We start from the raw sequence: 24826 nt of genomic DNA, 5'->3' as shown, positions 1-24826 counted from the left end.
CAAAATGGTCTCCAATTCCAATTCAGTTGAACCATTGTTGTGCTGTTAGTAGAATTTCTCTCTTCAGAAAGAAGACCACTAGCCCAGTAGAACCTAAAGCTGAGGGGACAGGAAGCATCGTGGCTGAAACCAGACTGGCCTTGGCAAATAGCAGTCCACGTTCCGGAGCCACAGGGCTACTTTATTCATGAGCCCATTGGCCAATGACAGGCGTGGCTGGGGAAATAGGTCGAGTGGTATCCATAGAATGGGCCTTCCTATCCACTTGATTGTTAAATTCTTCCTCTGATGAGGTCACCCTGAGTAAGTTTGTACATGAAGTACCAACATCTTCACACCCCATTTCCATGTGGACTGGTCCATCCACATACCTCTCCCTAGCTCTCCTTGCCATTCATTTTCCAGTCTTGTTCCTTCTAAGTCCCTGACCATTCAGCCAAACCATGAGCTACCGCCCATGAAGCCGTTTAGGCCCACACTCCTGGCATATCTCCTAGGAAACAATCAGGCGCCTACTCCAAGTTCTACTCATTAGGAGTATTCCCATTTATCACTGTCCTGGTCATCCCAGTGTGGAGCTGCGGTGCTGCCGCCATCCACTTTCATGTGCGGAATCATCTGTAAACCCTGCACAAAGCTTTCTTTTTCTGCTGCTCAATAAACTGGTTTTAGGGAACTCCCCAGGAGGCTAGAGGTATAGGTGGAAAGAGAGAAGTCAGAGTAGCAGGTACAGAGGCTTTGGGGATCTGGGCTACTTCCTGATTCAGTCTGTGTCCTCAGAACCTGCTCAAGCCTGATCTCATGTACACCACTTTCATTTGATGATGGTTTGGTATTGCGCATTCTGACATTTATGGCTCAATGGGTCAGACAACCCCAGTTTTTGCTGGGTAGCTCAGGGCACATGATAACCTGGGGTCCCATGGCCATTTTGTCTCTACGAAGGCCCAGAAGCAAGCCAAAAGCTATTGTTGTTTCTTAAAGGGATAGTGGTTATCTGCAGAGAGTAGCATGGCTTTGCTCCAAAATCTGGAGTCTGCATTATAATTCACATATATTGCCTACCAAAGCCTCCATATATCATCGCTATCAGCTACTGACTCTTCATTCATGGTTTTATCTGTGGGCTATATGGTCAAAGTGGTAGAGCAATTTGGATTGCAGCCTGAACCTGCTTCAAAGCTTTCACTTTTTCTGGGATCAACTCAAAACTGGCAGCTTTTTGGGTCACTTGACAAAAGGGCAGATGTTGCCTACAAAATCCAGAGAAACCTACTATGCATTATGCCTCTTTCCTAGATAATATGGGCCCAATGTTTCAACTTGTCCTTTACCTTGAAAGAGATAGACCATGACATTTTCTGAAGGTTTTTGTGTTTATTTCTCTTACCCTGATACAAATATTGTTTCGATGTGCCCAAAGTAGTTGCTTATTAGGTCTGTCAGCATCATCTCATCAGTGTAACGGGCCAGCATGGTGTCGTATGACATGGAAATGTGGTGGTGTCCCTGTGGACTAGATTATGGCATGGAGCTGGAGTTTCCCTAGCCTTGAGGTAGAACAGTGAAGGTGTATTGCTGGCATTGCCAACTGAAAGAAAAGAGCTTCTGATGGTCTTATCAGTAGGCACTTGCTGCATCAATAGCTACATACAAGGTGACGTACAAGCTGCAGGCATAGAGGGAATGTGTTGCTTTGTTCCACCAACAGCCACATCTGGAAGAGCAACTTCCATTGAAGTCACCACCTAATTAACTTCAGGATAATCTGCTGTCATTCTACAAGCTGCCTCTGTCTCCTACACAGGCCAACTATTTAAGGCCAGTTATATGGGGATGGAGTAGTCATCACTATCCCTGCATTTTTAAGTTCTCAGTGGTGACACTAACCTTTATAGAAATGTGGTATTGCCTTTGGTTTACTATTTTTCTAGGGAGAGAACAGTACTAGTGACTTCCACTTGGTCTTTTCTACCATGATAGCCCATGCTCCTCTGCAGGTTAGGGAACCAGTGTGGGGATTCTGCTCAGAATGTCCATGCTGATGAAGGTACCCCAAAGCTTGGAAAATGACCACAGGATGATTACAGGCCTCACTGGGCCTACTGTGAGGTGAAACCAAATCCAAACTCTGTTAATCATTTGACCTTCATAAGTGCCTACTCTGACTGGTGGATTGCAGTAACATTTTAGGTATTCCCATAATTCCTGAAAAAGTCTAATTGTTTCTCTTTCCCCAAGGCACAACTACCCTAGTAAATTGCCACAGATCTTTCGGAAAAGATTGGGAGGCAGACACACATTTACACATTTTTCACGGTATGGCAGAGTCTTTCTTCAAGGATTCACCAACTCTTTGTTGGTGAATCAGTTCAAGTCTGGGAACTGATTGAGAGGCTGTGACTCTCATTTGGCGACTTAATCCAGAACTTCTGATAACTAGGCTTAGAGCTTTTCTACTCACACAGTAAAGAAGACTTAATAAAACTACCTATCTAATTTAGTTCTAGTGACAGTATGATCAGCTGAGTCAATGCTAGTGATTTCTGTGAATCAGATTATTTTATTGCTGCTTTGATTCTGATGTCGCTTGACCTCTGCAACCCTAGAATCCTATCATCTTCATTGCATTCGGGAGTCTTAATTCAATCGTAGTCGATGCCATAATTTCTGACCTACAGAGATGAACAAGCACTGAACTCTTCAAGGATGCTGAGGCAGGGGTCACCTCAGGAATTTATCACAGCCTTGGCAAAGGGCGTGTCCTCTGAACCCTTCCAGAATGGATGAGCAGGTCTTGCATCATCACTTCATTCTACCATTTTAAACTCCTTAGGTCTTTGAATACTTGTCTTTATAGTACACTAAGAAGTTACGGCATTGTGATTTCATATACTGTAGACCACCTTTGATACATATTTCAGTTAACCAACCAAGCAAGTGTTCAAGCTCTTCCCATCTTGAATCAAAGCATGGAATACAGACTCTCTGCTCAGTACGCCCTCATTAGTAAATTTGTCCTCATCCAAGTTCATACTCCTTCCTCTTGAACTAGGCAAGAGTGGAGAGGTTGTGGCTGAGAAAGCTAGACTAAAGATTCAAGAAGGTTTAATGAACTTACTGGTCACCATTTACCTCATGACATACATTCTGGAGGGGCCGGGCCCTAAGAGACTGGTCAGGAAGATCTCCTGACTAGCAAGGCAGCCAACTTTCTCCTGAATTAGCTTTTCCTTGTATTGTTAGCTCCTTCTTGGTTTTCAGTATTGAGGTGATCAGATGACAGAGTTGGGAAAGGATGCCATTGTCACTTGTATTCCATCCCTATTCCTTCCTCTTGGTAGGAAGAATAGATAGCTCTTCAGCTTCCTCCTCTTAGAATAGGTTAGTGCTTTATGTAAATTGTGAGGATTTGAGAGACTATAAAGAGCTTGGCACATTGCTGACATGTAATACATAGTTAGCATGTATTTTTATCATTAGACCTAACTATGGGAGTAAAATCCATTTTCATTCTTTTTGTTTGAATATATTTGAGAGCTTTCTTGCTTTTAGTTTGTTAATTTCTTTCTACATATCCTGAATTTTGTGCAGTCAGCAGATTATAGCCATTTGTCATTTCTTCAGATAATGATCTGAAATATCTGAAATCCCAGAGCGATCGGACAGTGCTGTGCCTGAAATATCGAAGCACACCCATGACTGCTTTATTCCAGAATAAACCTCAGTGCAAACACTGCTTGACCAGTGAATGATCTGCACCATTCATGGAAATTAGAAAACTAGAAAACTAGTTTTTTTTCTAGTGCTTTTCAATAGTCATCCACTGAATGGAGATGCGAGCACAGGGGAAGAGCAATCCACTCAATACCGGACCCTGTCTGTGGTATTTTATTTCCTAATTTAAAAAAATCTTCAAAACAACTTAATTTTTGTAAGTAAACAGAGGATGGCACAAGTAACTTAGCCAAGGTCACATAGAAAAAAAATCCAGGGTAGTGTAGTGCTTCAAAGCACAGGTTCAGAGCCGGGGAGTCTGGGTTGAATTCTGGCTAAGGGCAATTTATCTAATCTCTTTGTGCCTTGGTTTCATCGGCTGTAAAATGAAGGCTACTATGGCTATCCCAAAGGTTTGCTGTGAGGATTCAAGGAGTTACCGCTTGAAAGCCTGTAGAACAGTTCCTGCACATTGTATATGTGTTCGGTAAGTGTTTGCTAGTGAAAGCAGGTCTCTTGATATCCTGTGTTTATGTATTGACATTGGGGGAAGCTGAGTGAAGGGTACATGTGAACTCTGTACAGTTTTTGCAACTTCTTGTGACTCTTAAATTATTTCAAAATAAAATGTTACACAAAACGAAGTAAACCAAAGGCAGGTTTCCTGGCTCCAAAGCCTGTCTCTGTGCCTGTCCTTGGATATCCTTCTGTCCATCATTAGGAAAATGTGTTTCTTAAAAGTCTTACTGCAGGAGCTGCTCTGGCCTAAGGGCTGCAAGATTAATGAAAAGGTCAGCGTTTCAGGATCCAGCTGCACATTTAGAGAACAGCTCCAGCTACTTAGAGTAACTAATTAAACCTGCAAGGAACTGCAAACCTGTGGTTTAAAATCCCCAGAATTGAAAGCTGTGAGAAACATCGTTCTGTCCCATTTAATGATGAATGGAGGATCTTAACAAAAACTCTTTAGTAGCCTGTGTGAGTTTAGGATCATACATGTGTGCACACATTTGTCTTAGAAACCTCAAAGGTTAACTACTTGTTATATGTTTATGGCCTAAGTGTTAGATAAAATCCTACATAAGCACCTGGAACATACACTATAATTTTGTACATCAAACAAAGTAAAAGAAACATGAGGCCAGATGCAGTGGGTCCCACTTGTAATTCTAGCACTTTGCGAGGCTGAGGTAGGCAGATCGCTTGAGCCTAGGAGTTTGAGACCAGCCTGGGCAATAAAGGGAGAGATCCCGTTTCTACAAAAAATTGAAAAATTAGCCAGGTGTGGTGGGAGTGCCTGTAGTCCCAGTCCATCATGGGATTGAAGCAGGGGGATTGCTTGAGCCCAGGAGGGTGAAGCTGCAGTGAGCCATGATTGCACGACTGCACTACAGCCTGAGCAACAGAATGAGGCCTTGTTGCCGGGCAAAAAAAAAAAAAAAAAAAAAAGAGAGGCTGGGCGTGGTGGTTCACATCTGTAATCCCAGCACTTTGGGAGGCTGAGGCGGGCAGATCATGAGGTTAAGAGATCAAGACCATCCTGGCCAACATGGTGAAATCCCATTTCTACTAAAAATACAAAAATTAGCTGACCATGTTGGTGCATGCTTGTAGTCCAAGCTACTTGGGAGGCTGAGGCAGGAGAATTGCTTGAACTCAAGAGGCAGAGGTTGCATTGAGCCAAGATCATGCCACTGCATTCCAGCCTAGTGACAGAGCAAGACTCCGTCAAGAAAAGAAAGAAAGAAAGAAAGAAAGAAAGAAGGAAAGAGACAGAAAGAAAAGAAACATGAGAAAAATATCTGTGAATATCATTTTTAAGACATTGAAAGGAATGATGTGTCCAAATTCCTGCAGATTGGGTGATTTTGCTAATCCAGTGAGGTATATGAGAATTTATAAAACCCAGGGCTGAGGCAGAAACCAGTTTTTAGACTTCTCAAATTTGCTCTTGAACTCTGGTGAGAATTTCAGAAAAAAATATATTCAGAAAGAAGGTCCTAGTGGCACTCAGGGATCCTCAAAGGTGGTGGGAGGGTGGGGTCTCCCAAAGAGAATGTGCATGGGTGGATTTAAAACTCATATTTAAATTGTAACAAAATTAATATTTGGAAAACAAGCCAAAAAAAGCTTTTTATAATTTCTGACTAGATAAAATGAAGAATAAAATCTCCCTGGCTCTGAGGAATATGTCAAAGGAAACAGATTCTTGCCCATCAATAATTCTTGGGGTGATGGGCAAAAAATTCCTCAAAAGGCATGTTTTAAAAAATGGTAATGAAGAATTCAGGACTGATGGTATAACTCTGTTACCCCAAGAATGACATCTCATCGGCCCCGTCTCTGCCTTCCCTGCTCTTCACCATTAGCCGAGACAAACCAGGATGACTGCTAAGTTATTAGAAGAAGTTTTACTTTGACTCCAACTCAGAGCTCAGTATTTGAAAGGGAAATTGAAAAAATATTTTTTTTTTCCATGGATGTCTACTTTTTCACTGGTTCAAAAGAACTGAGTTCATTGGGCTTCAGAGAATAACTGAAGGCTGGTTGTTAAAGACGTGGGTTCCATGACCTAGAGTCCATATCCACTCCCGCCTGCCCCCTGTGGACTTGCTTCACCAGCCTGTCTACTGGGCTTGGGTCCTGCCTCGATGGCTTAGAAGTGAGCTGATCTGGGTGAGACACGTAATCTCTCTGAGCCTCCATCTCCTCAGCTATAACATGAAGATGGTGATAGAATGCTCCTAGGGTGGTGGACAAAATGCTTAAATGAGATAATGCATTTAAGGCACCCAGCACCTTAAAAGTTGTCAGTAAAACGAGCAATTCTTATACTATCCTGGGGTGGCATCAGTTGATCTTCTGCCCACCTCCACCTGACACCCCAGCACCCTCTACACAGATGCCAGTGTTTTCAGTCCTATCGTGGGATCTTATATAAATGCCTGGCCACATCCCTGGTATAAATTCTTGTGTGTATAGGAAGACAGACTTAATTAAATAGAAACAGGATTTGGAAGGCCTAGACATCTAATCTGTAATTCAGCTCCTGGTCAAGATGGAAGCTGAGTATAAAAGGCACCTGAATTCCAGGTGCCTCAACCTGGGGCTTCTCTCCAGGAAGGAGAGGAAGTAGTAAGAAGACCTAGTAACACTCTCCCTTCCCTGTGAATTCCTGAAGTTCCAAGTGCTATCTTGCCTAGGCCCTCTCGTGGGGACCCTTCCATAACTCAAATTTTACAAAGTGGGACCCTTGCCGCCCACCTCCCTTTCAGGTGGGGTTGCTTCCGTCTGGTGAGAACTTAATTCAGAGGTCTTCATCCTGGTGACAAATGGTCAGCTTCTCCAGCCAATGTTCCAGTGCCTGAAGCTCATGCTCCTTGAACCCCTGGCTTGGTGTCCCTTCTCAGTGAGCACAGCCTTTCTTGAATTCACACCAGCTGAACATCATGAAAGTGCACTTAGGGCTACTAGCATTTGAATTTCCAATTTTTTTTTCCTCTTTGGCATTTTGTTTCTATTTTTTATGCTCCTTTTTTGTATTTTATGTATCCTTGTGCGCCATCTGCCATCCTTTCTGGAATGAGATGGCATATAAATGCATACATAAAATATATGCTGATATTTGAGAAAGACTTATCAAACACATGCATCACTCAGGGTCATTGGTATTCAAGAAAGTGAGGGGGAGGGAGAAGGAGAGAATGGTATTTTTCAGAATATATATGCCAGGAATCTTCTGATCCCCTCTTTACCTTTATTTCAGGGACCGGCTGATTTTAGAGTCACTCTGGAGGGATGATTCATATCTTGAAAAATTCTTCCAGGTGATTCAGACATACCTTTCTGCCTCCCAGCCCCCACCCATGGCTCAAAGCCACATCTCTGGGATTCCTCAGCTCTATTCCTGTGTTTGGGCAGAAAGCAGCCTCCTCTACCGGCTTAGTTCATCACTCTGTGGAAATGCCATCCTGGAGTTATGAGGTAGTGTTATGTCCTTGGCTTCTAGAGAAAGCTAATATAAGAAACAGGCAGTTGAAAGGCATTTCTGAATCTTTTGCAAAGCCTGAGATGAGGCCATTGTCCATTATGTGACCAAATGTCACCCAAATAAAGATTTCTCTTCACAGTCCTTCACAATATTCAGTGCTAGAGAAAAGTTCAGTTCTCCGGGAAAACTTGAATTCTTTCTTTTTATAGACAAGCAGAATTGCAGTGCCCATGATGCTGTCATTTATTTTTTCATTATCTTTTAGGGGATTCCGTTCAATCCAGCAAATATTGAATGCTAGCTACCATGTAATATACTGGATTATAAAGATCAATAGAGCCAGTTCTGGGCTCTGAGACACGGTCTAGGGGACACAGACCAAAATACATTGTAGCTGTGCTTTCCTCAGATGCCTTTTGTAATGACATCTCTTTGTTCCCAGTAGTTGCTGAAAAGCTTTGTTCTCTAAATTTCCATGTGCCATGTTGTATTTGTGCAGTTTTCCCCAGTAGCAGATAGACTTTTGGAGGGGTTTCTGTTTTGTTTGTTTTTGGCTAGTTGCTATCCTCTATTTCCTACTGCCCTACACCCCCCATTCAGAGCATGGCCACTTTCTAAGGCCTTCTTGCGCAATGGCCACAGCTAATTGACCATGACCTGAACTGCGCCGGTCAGATTTTTCATACTGGGATTTTGGAGTTGGAGCCCTGAGAAACAAGTCAGGTGGTCTTGGGGGCTGAAGCTACCCCTGTGGGGTGACTGTAATGGAACTCCTTGGTAGTAAGAAAAAGTGAGATGGGATTGATGATCTTCAGAAGGAGAAGTTTGAATTAAACACCCAGAGGAAGGCTGAAATGAGAGACCACATGGAAGGAAGGAGAGTGTGAGTATGAGCAAGCGAGGGTGAGAAAAACACATGGAAGCATGTGAAACTTCTCTTCGGCTTGTTTCTATTTTCTCTGTGACATAAAAGGCAAGATCTTTGGTGGAGAGTAGGAATGGGAAGAGGGTGGGCAATTTGAGAAGAGAGAGGGTGTGAATTACTCATCATGGAGTAGGGGCATGAATTGACTGAGGGAACGTGGTCAGAGTGACAAACAGAACTACAGGCCCACTAGAGGTTTCTGTCATGAGTTTACATGGAAACAAGACGTCCTAGCTACATGCTTTTTCTCTGGACACTTTCAGCTGTGTGGGTGTAGCACAGGCAGAAAGGCAAATTTAACCAGGGCTGGGTTTTCTGGCAGGTGAGTGTGACAGAGGAAGAGAGGAGCAATGATGTTGATTGTGTTTTCAAAGGACTGATGATAACAATGGACCACTGAGCCTAGTAAGAGAGGTCAGGATACAAGCAGACAGTGCAATGATGGCTGTGTTAAACATCCTGCTCTGGGCTAAGAATCGCTGGTGTTCCAGTACAGAGGGAATAAGCTGGAGAGATAAAGGATGATGTTTGGAAAATAGGATATGTGAAACACAGATTGTGGAGGAGTGCAGTAAGTGGTAATGCCGTAGAATAAGGTGGGGGAGAGCAGAGGTAGGGTGGACAAAATAATTGGAGATGAGAAGATCAAGAAACTGAGAGATAAAGATCCTCGAGGTGTCATCTGCGTGAATATTGAAATCATCAAGTGTTAGTACAAGAGTGGTCTTGGAGAGAGAGGGAAACGGAGCGGAGTCGCTTGGAGACCTTTAAATGTCTCCTACAAAAAGGAGCAATAGAGGGATTGAACAGTGTACAAGCTTCACAGAAGCTCTGTGTGGGGTGGGGTGGGGAAGTTTACGGAAAAGATAGGAAGAACCAAATTGTTTTTCCTATTCTTTTTTTTTTTTTTTTTTTTTTTTTTTTTTGTTGAGACGGAGTTTTGCTTTTGTTGCCCAGGCTAGAGAACGATGGCATGATCTCGGCTCACTGCAACCTCCATCTCCCGAGTTCAAGTGATATTCCTGTCTCAACCTCCTGAGTAGCGAGGATTACAGGTGTCCGTCACTACACCCAGCTAATTTTTGGTATTCTTAGTAGAGACACAGTTTCACCATGTTGGCCAGGCTGGTCTCGAACTCCTGACCTCGGGTGATCCACCTGCCTCCACACTCAGTCAATACTCAACACAGAATATTCCACCTCTAAGTACCAAAATGTGCAGGAGTTTCTCCCAACCCCAAACCAATTCTTCAGTGGACACCAGCTGGGCATCCTCCAATTTAATTCAATTCTGACACTACCTACCTGGAGACAGCATCAGATCCTACAGATTGAGGACGTCATCCCACAAAGACTGTCCCCTACTCCAGATGCCAGTTGTAAGTCCCAAGTTGAGATCTGCCCTGCTGACCAACAGGCTATACATTGGACATTCCCAAGTGCCCCTTAGGGGTTGATTTACTTGCTATGGCAGATCACAGAACTCAGGGAAACACTTTACTTAGGTTTACCCATTTATTATAAAGGATATTACAAAGTGTATAGATTAAGAGGTATATAGGGCAAGGTATAGGAGAAGGGGCAGAGCTTCTGTGCCCTCTCCCAGAACCTTCATACTTTCAGCAACCTACAATCTCTCTAAATCCTGTTTCTTTTGGGTTTTTATGGAGGCTTCATTACATATACATGATTGACTAAACCACTGGCCACTGGTGATCAATCCAACCTTCAGCCCATCTCCTCCCTGGAGGTGGAGGAATGGTTTTGAAAGTTTCAAACTTCTCATCACATGGTTGGTTTCCTGGACAGCTAGCTTCACTCTGAGGCTATCCAGGAGCTGCCATACATCAGTCACCTCCTTGGCACACAAAAACGACACATCACTTTGGAGACCCCAAGAGTTTTAGGAGCTGTGTTTCAAGAAACGGAGGTGAAAACCAAATATACATTTCTTATTATAAATATTATTATAACAGTTTATAGGGGAGGAATGGAGTTCTGAAAGTAGCAGTGAGAAGTGGGACACCTTCCCACTCACAAGCTCAGTGGTACCAGACGAGTGAGATAAAACAAATCTTGAGGGGGCTGTGTGGGGGTATTGGGTGGGTAGCAGTGTCCTCAGGGAAGAGCCTGGCTTCAGAAGAGAAAGAAATAGAAGGAAACACTCAGAGAAGAGGATAAGGCTCTCCTCCTTTATACTGGAAATGAGCATTCAGAGAAAAGGTTAAGGACAGACGGCATTTTGCTGATGATAGGCCATGAGTTTCAGAAGTCACAGTGAAATAGTTTGTGTTAAAATGCACGCTTTGAATGAAGAGACCCCCCACCGGCCACCACACAGGCTTTGTGTGAGCAACATGGCTGTTTATTCACCTGGGTGCAAGTGGGCTAAGTCCGAAAAGGGCAGTGGGATAGGAGTTGGTTTTGTAGATTTGGGGTGGGGAGTGAAAAGTTACAGAGTAAGATCAGTTACAGTGGTGGGGGTAGGGGCAGGGAGTATACACTATCATAAGTTCAGTTACAGTGGCGGGTGGGGTAAGGCGTAAGAGTAGTTAAGATGGCAGGGTGGGGTGAGGGGAAGCTTCTGTTGGGGGAAGCTCCACAGGGCAATCAGGGATAATGGCAAATGCAGGCGGGGGTGTGGGGGTGGGGGTTGATTAGTTGAGGCAGCCAGGACTTTAGACTTTCTGAGTCCAGGCTTGCATGTGAAGACCTGACAGTTTGAATGGGTAGAAAGTTGGGTTCTATTACGAGATGTTCAGAACTTTGTGAGCGTGAGAGTCCAGGTGGAGAGGAAAGATCTGTGGTTGTGGACATCTTGTAATAATCTAGGGAAACAGAAGTGTTGGGCCAGGTGACAGTGAGACCGATGGCTTCCTACCAGGAGGTGAGTGATCTACTATGTCAAAATAGGTAATTCAAAGTCTAAGCTGTTGGAATCTTAAAATATTCTGAACCTTAAGAGAATGTGATTATGGGACCTGAGTCAGGTAAACAGGGAGTTATAAACTTTCTCTGATTATAGATTAGCCTTTTTCCTTACCTATATTGGTTTGTAAAATGTTGTAAATGACTAAAGGGCCCCAGGGAAGACTTCTTTTCCAACTGTTGACTGTCATTATAGATTAACTTCTCTCTTATTTTTCTCATGTAAGGACTTCGTTACTTAGTTGTCTAAGATGGAATGATAAGTACACTCTTTTAAATTGGAAAGGAAATGAAAATAAGCTGTATGAAAAGGACAACGAACTGTAAGTTGTAATTCATAAACCGATCTTGTGTAGAAAATGTTATAATCCTACTAAATTTCTTTGTTTTCTGCCTATGTGAGCAAGACCTTTTAAGTCTGAAGCACTGATCCCATTACTCTGGAGTCTGTGTTTTTAGGATGGATATTCTCAGATTTTTGTGTGAATAAATTCTTTAAAACTGGATTCTGATCCTTTTGATTATTTCGGGTTCACAATTTTTAGTGTAGGTTCTATTATCAAAATGCCAGGGGTCTGATTTAGGCTCCATTGCTTGATGTACAGAAAGCCAATCGCTGAGACAAGCATTGCCAGGGAAGAAGGCTTTGTTTGGGTGTGACTGCTGAGGAGATGGGAGGTAAGTCTCAAATTTGTCCCTCCAACCAACTAAAATTGGTGGTTTATATAGCAAGGAAAGAATGTAGCTACCTGTGGTGGGTAGAGTGGTGGGGATGGTGGGGAAAGAAGGGTTAGGAAGGGGTAAAGAAGCAATCAAAAGAAATGAAGGTATTGACATGGAATTGTCTAGATCGGTGATTAGGTGAATTTCAGTTCTTTGATGCTACCAGGTCTGAGGATTGGTTTCCTGAGGAAGGAACTCAGATAAGACAAATGTTAAGTTTTAAGCTTTAAGACTGAGAGGCTCAATTTCTATGTTTGATCAAAAAGACCATAAACGTAAGTTCTGTGGGACAATTGGGATGGTTTCAGTTCCTTCTTAGAACTAGGTTCTTAGGTGGTGGCAGTGAGGTGGGAAGGATGGGGAAGGGTTGCTCTGCAGTGCTCTGAATGGTGGAGGCTTGGCTGGCGGTAGGGGCACAGGACACAGGAGCAGGCACATGGCTCAATCAATCACAGACCCCAGCTGTGGTCAGAGTTGGTCTCTAACCCTGGGAACCAATAGCCCAGGCTTTTAGTTATCACTTTCTACATCTCTAGTCTAGACCCACAGTCTCTTAACCATCATTCTCAAATCTCCAGACTCTGAAAACCAACTTTCTATATTATGCATTTAGTAGCAAAACCTGCCTTGACCTAAACTAAAGGAGTGTCTATATAAACATTATTTATCCTAAAAAGTGTGAATATTTACATATTTTTACCATAAAATATTTAATGAATTTGACTATGGGAGCTGCTCTATAGTCCATGGGGTGTATGTCTTGTGTACTACCCTGTATTTTGTTTTAGAAACCTAAAAAGTACTTAAACTCATCTGATTCCAAAGGTCGTGGATAAGGGCTTTTGGATTTATGCACCCAAACAAGGGCATAAAAGCATCTCCCTAGCCTTCTTAAGGTGGAGACAGCTTCATGGGTCTTGCCCTGCCACCTGTGAACTCCGTGAAGAGCACATTGAGACCCCCGTGGGCTTGTTTGCCCAGGAACTTGGGTGTCCTGTGGGCTTTGCCTGCTTGTTATTCACCCTCCTGTTTCGGTGCCCCCTTCTCTTCTACAGGTCAAAACAGTGTGGGAAGAGAAAGCAAAAATTAATGTTATTAAAGAAGCTACTGTCAACCTAAAGGAAGAACTGAGGCAAAATTAATATAAGTAAGGAGTTTATTTGGGCCAAGAGGAGGATAACTGCTCAGAAGATTCAGGCCCAAGTGATCTTGGATATGAGTTCTGTTTGTTACAAGCAAGTTTTTAAAGGCAAAAGCAGGGGGACACGTGGGGAGATGACATAAAGTTGCTTGTCAGGAATTGTCTTTGGTTTACAGAAATGTCATGAATTACTTATTGGCTATACATTGTTGAAGTATAGATTATGACTTAATGGTATCCAGCATGTGGCATCATTATGTTAATTTTGAGCTGCTTATGAAAATAAGCCTAGACTCCACATAGCAAGCATATTCAAGAGATGATTACTTAGTTCAGAAGGAGAAGTGGGATGTAACTGTGGCCTTGTTCTCGTGCCTAGCTGGGCCTGATGATTGAAAGGAGGCTCACATTCCTCAGAAAGTTTCTTTCCTTTCTCACTATAAGCCTCTGTCTTTCTTCTCTCTTTATTGCTAAATGGTTTGGCATAAAATCATCTGCTCTGGTAGAAACTTAAGGGCTTTTTATTCAGCTGTTGAAATTCATACCCACTGGAGATTCTACAGCTGTTGGTGACTATGGTTCCTGTCACTGGAGAGAACTGTCTTTAGAGAGTGGAGGTGAAGCCAACCTTTATAAACAGCCATGTAGAGAGGCAAGGCTGGAAAGCAGGCCTAGCTCTGTTCCACTTCCTGTGTCCACCATTTTGGAGACCAGTTTCCCTTTCTATGGTTTGATTATGTGAGCCCATGAATCCCTGTCTAGTGCTTAAGCTGGCTGGATTGTGTTCACACAAGAAGTGTCAGTGTGTCCTAAGCAGACAGTGGAAAGTGATGGGGTCCAGCATTTGGGATGTTGGGCATCTTAGTGCTGGGGGAGTTTGTCAGTCTACAGCAGACTCTTCACTTCTGGGATGGGCTTCAGAATGGAACTCAAGTCTTTTGGAGAGAGGAGGAGAAACTTATAGTCCTAGAGGAACTGGGGTCCCAAATGCGTTCCAAGTCAAGGACTCAAGACCATGAGTCAAATGTAGATGCCTGAGTGCTTTCCTCAGCAAACAGAGTCAAGGGTGGTGAACCCAGAAACCCAGATGGAGCCCAGGGGTAGGCATCACTTACAAGTCATCTTTGATGCATAGAAATAAAAAAGGCAATCTAAGGGGCAGTATTTGGGTTGAAGCCCAATAATAAAAATCAACCAGCTTGTTCTAAGTAGCAGCTGTCATTTGGAAGAGGCCAGACAGAAAGGGTGAACATGGTAACATTTACAGATAGAAAGAAGGATAAGCAGATGAGAGAGGAGAACTTCAAAGAAAAATGAAGGAGGTAGAATCTGAAAAAAGTCCTGGACTGAAGAGACCATAGTGTAGCTACCTTTCGTAGGTTATCTGTGGTCTAGGTTGTGGGTATAAAGAAAGCTGCTAAAGGTGACAGTTCACTGGAGATGGCAGGAGCACCATGAGAAGAACTGGGACACAGAATTAGGGGCAGATGGGACTACAAGATGACAAATTTTTAGGGTAGTAGACTTTTTCATTCATGGCCCCCAAGGGACCATGTCTCTCAATATTCACACTCTTTTGCAGTGTCTCCCATATATCGGACTCTGGGCTTGGCAAGGTAACTTGCTTTGGCCAATGATATGAGCAAATTAGATAGGGGTAAATTAGAGGCCTGATAGGCACTTGCATATTGGACCTATGCTGTTTGAACTTTGAGATTGCCAGAGGATGCCTTGACTAGCTGTCGCCATCTTACTACAAGCCTGTGGTGGAAACCAGCACAGGAGGTAATGGAAGGAATTGCAGAGCTATGAAGCTGGGACTATAATGCAGCATGCCTGGTCCCCTTCCTACCTCTAGTCTACTTGTTATATGAACTGATAAATTATTGTTTAAACTTCTCAGTAAGTTCAGTTTTTTGTAGCTGAAAGTGTCCTAATGACACATTGTATTAGCCCATTTTCACACTGCTATAGAGAACTGCCTGAGTCTGGGTAATGTATAACGGAAAGAGGTTTAATTGACTCACAGTTTAGCATGGCTTGGGAGGCCTCAGGAAACTTACAATCATGGTGGAAGGCAAAGAGGAAGCAAGGGACTTCTTTACAAGGCAGCAGGAAGGAGAAGTGCTGAGTGAAGCAGGGAAGAGCTCCTTATCAAACCGTCAGATCTTGTGAGAACTCGCTCACTATCAAGAGAACAACAGCATGGGGGAATCACCCCCATGATTCAATTACCTCCACCTGGTCTCTCCCTTGACCTGTGGGGATAATGGGGATGATGGGGATTACAATTCAAGATGAGATTTGGGTGGGGACACAAAGCCTGACCACGTCCCACAGCCTTTTGTTTTTAATTTATTGAGGCAAATTCACATAATGACATTTTTTTGAAGCTGGAAATTCTATAAGTAAAAATGTTAGCAAGGCACTTAACAGCTTCAATGAGGAAAGTCTATCCTTGTGTCCATGGCTTCTACTTACCTGATCCCTTAAGTACCAGTTTCTGAAATACTGTCCACTGGGATGCAGCAAGGGGTCCAGTTGGTAATTATAGAACATTGCAGCCATGAAGAATTACTGAGTTATGTGTACTCGTCTGGAACTCAGACAGGCTTTTTGGTTCCAGTTGTCAGCTTGTGATCTATTTATCTTTGCTCCCAGGGGGCTTTATAAAGGATACCAGATACATATACTTCTCATGTCCCTTCTAGCTCAATGGGTTTTCCCCTCTGATATCTGAAATTTTAAAAAGACAATAAAAGCCACTCAGATTGATTCATTGAGTAACTATATCTTCCAAACCTCATACTCTGTGTTTCTAGACATTATAAACATATAAATTAGCCTCATGCAAAGAAAAGAAGCATATCTGCAACACCTTTTCTATCTGACATGTGCTGCTACATAGAAGACTCCTTAACAAGCTCCCTTATTACACCTCCCATCATATTCTCCACTTGAGTATCTGACAACTGGAACACAGTGTTATAGAAATGAGTAGTTATATATCTGTAATTATTTTCAGCTTCAACCGTGTCTATAATAAGCCAATGTACTTAGGTCACTAAGCTCTAAATAGGCCAGAGGGTATGGAAGACTTATATCTATCCCCACCACTGGAAGAACGCTGAAAGCTTGTCTTTATTGCTCATGCTGTGATATTTTCCCAAAGGGATGGCAGCAGGGCTGTGTTATTTGGGGACAGCCGAGACATGCAAATGCAAGAGCAGAAATGATCAATGTAGCATCCCCATCGTCCATTGCGGGGAAAACCCAGGGAGGAAAAATATGCCCTATTTTCCCTCACTGCTCTTAATGTAATACAAATCTCATCTCTCCATCTCTCTTTTTAGCCTTGCTGGAGCAAATAGTTTTAGAGCATGCACAATCTGAAGCAACCCCATTAAGTCAGGATGGCAAATGCTGTAATTTATCCATGCTCTCTCCTTGGGGAAGTTGAACAGATATCACAGATGAGTTTCTTAGGTAAGGATTGTAGCAGAGCCTTATTAACTAGGTTTAGAACAGTAGGTTGAAGCCTTTTCTCAGACAAGAACCGCAGACCCTGTTTCTACTTGATGTGGTAGATCTGTTAGGGATGGCTGGCTCTGTACTAAGGTTACAGCTCTAGGCAGGGTAGTTCTTGGGACACAGCCCCAGCTCTGCTCTTTTAGGAATGAGGCAATTCAAGTGTTAAATGGGCTCCATGTTTTAATCTTTAGCACTTGAACTTACTCTATTTCTATCCCCTTGTTTGCAATCTTAGGCTCCGCTGTCTGAGGCACCAGGACTTCTTCCACAGCCAACCAGCATACAGCCGGTCACTATAGCCCTAGGTGATGCCAAAGGCTGAGAGGAATGAGAAATGCTGGTACCTTCCTTTGCCCGAGGGTGGGAGATGGTGCCAAGTCATTCCAGTCCAGTTCAAGTAAGCATATGTTGAGTTCTTCCTACTGGCTAGGCCATTAGAGACATAGAAATGAATAAAGCATGGTCTCTGCCTCAGAAGTGTTCATTGTTTACAGTAAGGATTGGCAAACTATACCTGTGGGGTGAAGATGCTGCCTATTGTAAATAAAGTGTTATTCAAACACAACCATGCACCCTCATTTAGATATTATCTATGGCTGCTTTTGTTCTACAATGGCAAGAGTAGGTCTAATAAGATCATATGGGCTCAAAAGCCTAAAATATCTACTAACTGACCCTTCACAGAAAATGTTTGCTCACCTCTGTACGGCTTAGTAATTTTTGGCATATTTACAGAATTATACAACCATTACCACTTACCAAATGTCAGAACATTTTCCTTACCCCAGGAGACATCTCCTATCCATTAGCCGTCAGTCCCAGCCCTTGATAACCACTGATCTACTCTCCATCTTTATGGATTTGCCTATTCCTGACATTTCGTAAAAGTGGAGTAATGCAAAATGTGGCCTTTTGTGACTGGCTTCTTTCACTTGCAATACTATTTTAAAGGTTCATTCATATTTTAACATGCATCAGTGCTTCCTTTCTTTTGATTGTCTAATAACATTCCATTATGTGTATATACCATATTTGGTTTATCTGTTCCTCAGCTGATGAATATTTGGGTTATTTCTACTTTTTGGCTATTATAGTTAATGTTACTATGAATATTTGTGTATGAGTTTTGTGAGGATATGTGCTTTTGATTCTCTTGGATACCTACCTAGGCATAAAATTGCTGGGTCATAGGATAACTGCATTTAACATTTTGAAGGACTGGTAAACTGCTTCCCAAAGCAGCTATGCTGTTTTGCAATCCTACCAGCAGTGTATGAAGGTTTCCGTTTCTCGACATTCTTGCTAATACTTGTTACTGTCTGTCTTTTTGATTCCGGTTGTCCTAGTAAGTGTAAGGCGGTCCCTCATTGTGGTTTTGATTTGTGTTTCCCTCAAGGCTAATGATGTTGACTATTTTTGCTTGTGCTCATTAGCTATCTGTACATCTTCGCTGAAGAAATGTCTATCAAATCCTTTGCCCATTTAAAAATTAGGATATTTGCTTTTTGGTTTAAGTTGTAAGAATTTGTTATGTATCCTGAATTCTAGTCCCCTATCAGATAGTATGTGGCATGTCCTCCCCTTTTGTGAGTTTTTTTTTTCCCTTTTTGATGGTGTCCTTGGAAGCAGAAAAAGTTTGTAACTTGATGATGTCCCATTTACTTATTTTTTATTTTGTTGCTTGTGCTTTTGATGACTAAGCTAAGAATCCATTGCCTAATCTGAGGCCACAAAGATGCACTCCTATGTTTTTTCTAAGAGTTTTACAGTTTTAGCTTTTATGTTTAGATTTATCATCCATTTTGAGTTAATTTTTGTGTATAGTGTGAGGTAGGGGTCCGAAAAATCCTTTTGCATGTGAATATCCAGTTGTTCCAGTACCACTTGTTGAAAAGTCTATTCTTTCCCCATTCTTCACACCCTTCGTAAAAATCAATCGACTATAAATGTGAAGATTTATTTCTGGATTCTCAGTTCTATTCCACTGATCTATATGTCTGTCCTTATGCCAGTACCACACAATCTTAATTACTGAAACTTTGTAGTAGGTTTTGAAATTGGGAAGTGTGAGTCCTCCAACTCTGCTCTTCCTTTTCAAGATTGTTTTGACTATTTTGGATTCCTTGCATTTCCATATGAATTTTAGGATAACTTTGTCAATTTATGCAAAAAAAAAAAAAAGCCAGCTGGGATTTTGACAAGGAATGCATTGATTTGCAAGATTAGCTTGGGGAGTATTCCAAGATCAGTTTTAATCTTTTTGTTTCCAAGATGTTTTGAGTGTGGATCATCTGGGTAACTTACATCAATGATTCCTAGCATTTTTGAGGGTTAAGTTTCCTTTATAATGTAAACAAACCATTATTACTGACTTCTAAAAAATAAAACTTTTACTTTTCTATTAAAAGCATCATTTTGTCGCCAAAGTACATAAGACCAAAAACTATTATAAACTAGAGAATGCTTTTAAGTGAATTTGTATTTTATTAATTCATAATAGTGTCTATATATACTTCAGAAATTATAGAGCAAAATGTGGAGAAAGGTTAAATATTCTGTCTTCAGCCACTGCTTGGCATATTTATGAGTCATTGTCCAGTTTACAAAAAAACACCAACTTCCACTTTGGGAACTTCTAGTTAGCAAGAAAACTCTTCTAAAGCAGGTCTATCTTTCTGTCCACAGTGCCTCAGCCACAGAACAGGGAAGCCTGAGCAGGCCTAGCCTTTGTATACTGAATAAAGATGCCAAGTAGCTCACCATCAACCTGGTGCTTTTAAAGAGTTGGCTTTCTTATGAGGGAAGGAAATTGTATCCTGAGCTGCTTCCCCTGTTGTCTAAAGCTGACTGTGCCTCACCTGGCCTGGGAAACTTTGCTCCCCGGATGCTCTGCCGATTGAGTTAATTGGCAGTATGCTCAGATGAACAAATTCAGTCACAGAAATACCTCTAAGATTTTTCTTTGGCACCTTCAATTACCAGTTTTTATTAAAAAAAGAAAAGAAAGCAAGCAAACAGAAATCTTATGAGAACATTTGAATCTTTCCTGCTGTCATCACCTTTCTTTGTATTTGGAACAAAGTGGAGAAATAAAAATTTGCCTTTTTCCCCTCAGTCAAGATGCTCTATTGAAGAAAAGAATAAAATAAATTGATTGCTTACACTAGTCCAGAAAATTGTTCAGATTTGTATTCTCTTCTACTTAGAAACATTCATTTTGCCATATTGTCGTAGAAAGGTCACTAATGTGAGAATCAGAATATCTGAACTCAGGTCCCAAATCCCTGTCTTGCTGATCTCAGTTTCTTTACCAATTAAATAGAGTTAGTTATAGCTAACTTTTGAATGTGAGAAGTAAGGAGAAAATTGAAGACAGTAAAGTAGTTAAATAATTCAATTCTTATGTTTTTTAATTACTCGTGTGCTATTTTTGCAAGAAAAATAATGCACCCACCACCTCCTGAGATTCCCAATCTCCTTCTAGAGGCCTCAGGTGAGGCATGGGTCCCTGCAGGCTTCCCTTCCTGCTGGAGCAAGTGGAGACTATGCCCTTCCCCAGTGTGTGCCCAAATCATGCAGAGAGGACTCAGGAGCCCCCAGCGCCCAGCAGTTTCTTCCTGGTGGCAGAAGTGGGCCTGCGTACAGTGAGACCCAGACAGTGGGAAGAGTGGGCAAGGAAGTCACCAGACAGAGAGATGAACATAGCACTTCTTTTCCTCCCTTCCCATTTCCCACCTATCCACGTAACTAGCATGACTTGCATCTTCATGTGTGTTTTTTGACCCCATGTTATCCTTTCTGTTTTAGTGTTAAGCACTTTCTAGGCCTCTGGCTTGGTGCAGATGATTTGCCTTTGGAAAAACTAATATTTATTGGAACCTTCACCATTGAAATAAAACTCCTCTAATAATTCCCCCTTCCCTTCTTATTACCCTCCTTCCTCTGCAGGCTAGATTCCCATGTGTGTTCATTGCCTTGGGGAGGAGCTTGACAAGGTGGGGTAACCTGCTAGTGACTGGCTTTCTGTTTCTGGAGACTGGCCCATGATGGGGAGCAGTGAGGTGCCCTGGGTGGGGCGTGGTGTAATAGGAAAGTGTGAAGATGGGAGAAGTGGTGTGCCTCTGAGGGGAATGCTTAAGGTCAACACAGAAGACCTTCTGTCCCTACTTTCCTGCTCTTGGATTAGAGAAATGTCCTCCAGACTGAGGGCGGGTTCAGAGTGAGGAGGAGGAGAGAGAGACAGAGAAGCAGCAAGAAGAGCAGAAAGTCAACAGACCTGAGAGGGCCATGGTGCAATCTGCTTCAAAAACAGGGCCTCGGGGCCCATGTCACTGTGGAGGGGTTGGAGGGCTAGAGGTTTGTCAGCCCCCCTCCCTGGCCATAGTCCAGAGAGGTTGCAAAAGCCTAGATGGGCTATGTCTGAGCAGGACATCTAGCAAGATGGGCCACAGAGAGCTTGGCTGAGACTCTTGTGTCCTATTCTGGCCCAGAAGCTTCACAATGGGTCATAAATAGCACAGAGAAGTACAGCCCTGAAGGGACAGGAGTCTCAGCATGTGGACAAGTGATAGAGGAGAAAGTGGGATGAGGCACAATTTAGCCAACACCTGTAACTGAGGCTTAGGAGATGCCCTCTCCTTTACCCCGTGACTCGGTACTAAGTCCTCTCTCTTGAATCGGTGAACTACCCTGGACAAAGGGGAAGTGAATTCCCATGGACTGAGATTACATTTTTGCCACCCTAGCAGGAAGAGGGCTCAAATAACAATTTGAAGGCGTTATAGAAAATTTTGTGTTTTTTACACATTTGAGTTGGTGGAATACAATTCATACTTACCACACCATTCTTTGTCTATTCCTTCTATATGTTCCACTCTAGTTGGTGTGACTTGGTGAGTCTTTCAGACTGGATTAAATATGGCACTACAGGTCTTTGTCAAATTTGCCATTTGCCTGGTCCTCTATTAGGTGCCAGGAGAAGCCGTGTGAATGAGAAGTGGTTGGTGGTAGGCAGCCTCACAGGCCCTCATGAGCCGCACTTCCTGGTGTTCTTGACCTTGTGAATGCCCTTCACTTGAATATGGGCTGACTCTAGTTATTTACTTTTAGCAAACAGAATAGGCAAACCACTAAGATTAGATTATAATTAGACTGTAGCTTTCCTCTTGCTCATTCATTCTCTGGCTGGTTCAGAGAGAAGCCAGCTGCCATACTGCAAACTACCCGAAGAATAGGTCCAGAGAAAAGGAACCTGATATCTCCAGAACTGAGGACCTAGTTCCTACCAATAGCCCTGTTGGGGAGCTCGGCTTGTTCACGTGTTGAACCTTGAGATAACTTTGGTCCTGTTTGGTACTTAGCAGCCTTGGGAGGGTCTCTGAGCCAGAGGCACCCAGCTAAGGCTCCTGGATCCCTGACCCTCAGAATCTATGAGAAAAAAAATGTTTCTGTTTTAAGTTGCTGTGTTTTGGAGTTATTCATTATGCAGCAAGAGATAACCAGTACATGGTCCTTGCCCTCCAGGAGCTCTTGCTCTAGGACGAGAATTTCTTTGAAAAGAGCATCCACGGTAATAAAGATTGGAGAGCTAGGCATAATGGCATGGATTCTGTTAATTAGGCTTTAAGCAGTAAGAACAGGAGATGAGACCCAGGATGCTGAATAGGCAGCAGTGCCTGTGAGGTCTGGGATTGGTTTCCTGTGTCTAAGACATTCTCTTTAATTACAAAGCTTAGTTTCTAAAATGATGACATTTCCATTTTTACTCAGTGGATTGGTGGAAGTAAGCAAAGTAGCATCCCACGGTAGAAGTAAGAGAGCAGGGCTGTTTAGTGAATTTAGCTCAAATCAACAACTGCTTTTGGGGCGACCGCTCTGTGCCTGTGTGCTGTTCTCTCACATACTCATGGATGCTCTGCCCCAGCCTCTACTGAATCGAGGGCATTTTGCTGGGATAGACTGTGATTGCTGTTCTTAGTCATTACCCCTTCTGTGAGGTGGGGCCACTGAAACAGGAGGTGATTCTCATCTGTCGTCGTTACAGTTGTAACAAATTTAAAGACAACTTCATTGAAAATAGAACAGGGTGGTAGTGGAGGTGGCTGTGAAGGAGAAATGGCCTTTCTTCTGAAAAGCACTGACTCAGGCCGCGCATTGAGACTGGTGCAATCTTTTTGGTTCTGTGACTTATATCCCAGGATACCCAAACCACTATGAGGGTACATTCCCTTCTCATCTGAAACATTGTGTGCTAACAATGGCAACACTGGGGACTTCAGATATTTCCTTGCAAATTGATTTTTCCTTTGGGTGTGACATACTGGAATATTGCTCTTGGTTCTGGTTCTTAATTTTAGGTAAGTTCAGAAAAAAAGAATGCATCAGATTGAAGGAGGACGTTGAAATCAGTTATATACTAATTAGCTCAAAAAAGTTTCCTTGTTCTTGTTCTTTTTTTTTTTTTTCCTCTTTCTGTATTGGCAAATCCCCACACACACTGTAATTGGGTGCAGGCAAGCTGCTCCAGCCTTCTGATAACTGCCTCAATTGTCAGAAGTCACAGGGAGTGCCAGCAGTCAGTCACGGAGATACCACTGAGATTTGTGGAACTTTGCAAATCTTATTGGAATACATCACGTTTCATCTTGTCAGTCCAACTAGCTCACTGTTTGTTGTATGTGATGTCTTAGAGATAATCGCTCTCTGGGCACAGCACAATGTTTGTTTTGTCTGCTGAGTGTTGACTGCCTTATCTTCTGTTACCAGCATTCTGATTCTGTGGGGAAGAAAATCCCACTCTCAATGTACATGCTTGGGGTGGGACTGATCCCAATCCTGGTTCCAGAAGGGGACAGGTAACCCATGGATGGGCGATTACTTTATCCCTCGGTCCCAAGGTTTGGTTTAGGATGGACAAATGATCCAATCAAGGCCAGACATAGCCACTGAGGCTTGATTCTAGGACTTCTATTTGAGGAGTGAGAAAAGGCCTGTTATGCTCCATTGGGTACTACGGGCAGCTCTCTTATGATCACAGGGGAGTGCCTGTCTGTGAATGGAGACCACGTACAGGATAGGAGGAGAGAGAGAGACACACACACACAGAGGGGAGAGAGGGGCAGAGAGGAGTTTCATGGGTCGGTACATTTTTTGCCATTGCTGCCCTTTTCTTGTTTAATTAAGTTTAAGCTGGGTTTTTGTAATTTGCAGCTCAAAGAGTCTTGGCTATATGCTGGGAGCACAGTCTGCCGTGGGCCCTGCACATTTTTGCAGCATACACCAAGTTTAGACCCTGCCTGCTCTTTCCTAAGACCTTTCTCACAATTGTGTTTGCAGGAAGCACTGCTGCAGGATGAAGTAACCTCTCTCATGAAGAGCAGGCTTGTGTCTGCTTGCTATAAAAGCAGTGAGTCTCCCATGTTCAGTGCTCCTTTCTTGCAACTCATCCTGGGTGCATGCAGTCATCTACACCCCCACTGTGTTGTCCCTGTGGGACTTGAGGGCATGAGGAACAGATACAAACCCACAGCGTGTTCATGCTGTTACTGGGCTGTGATTAGTAAAGACCTCTGCCTCTGATTGAGGGGTCTTGTGTCTTCTGCCAACAACCTTGAAAAATAACAGCCTGGCTTATTAGCTTAAAAAGTAAGACAAACTCTTAACACTTCTTTTTTTTTTTCTTGACACTGTATGGCTCCTTTGGGCTTCTGTAGGCTGTTGAATATTGCATAGCAGCTTGGTTAAGAGCACATGCTTGATAGGAAGACAGATGGATTTGAGTCCTGGCTCTACCATTCTCTATCTGATTTTGAGCAAGTTATTTAACCTCTCTGGTCTTCTGGTTTCTCCTCTGTGAAATGGAAATGAGACT

The sequence above is a fragment of the Sapajus apella genome, unplaced genomic scaffold (assembly GCF_009761245.1).
Source record: "Sapajus apella isolate SASKATOON/1434 unplaced genomic scaffold, GSC_monkey_1.0 scaffold72, whole genome shotgun sequence".
In the NCBI taxonomy this organism is placed as follows: domain Eukaryota; kingdom Metazoa; phylum Chordata; class Mammalia; order Primates; family Cebidae; genus Sapajus; species Sapajus apella.
Note: the sequence above shows the minus strand (reverse complement) of the source record.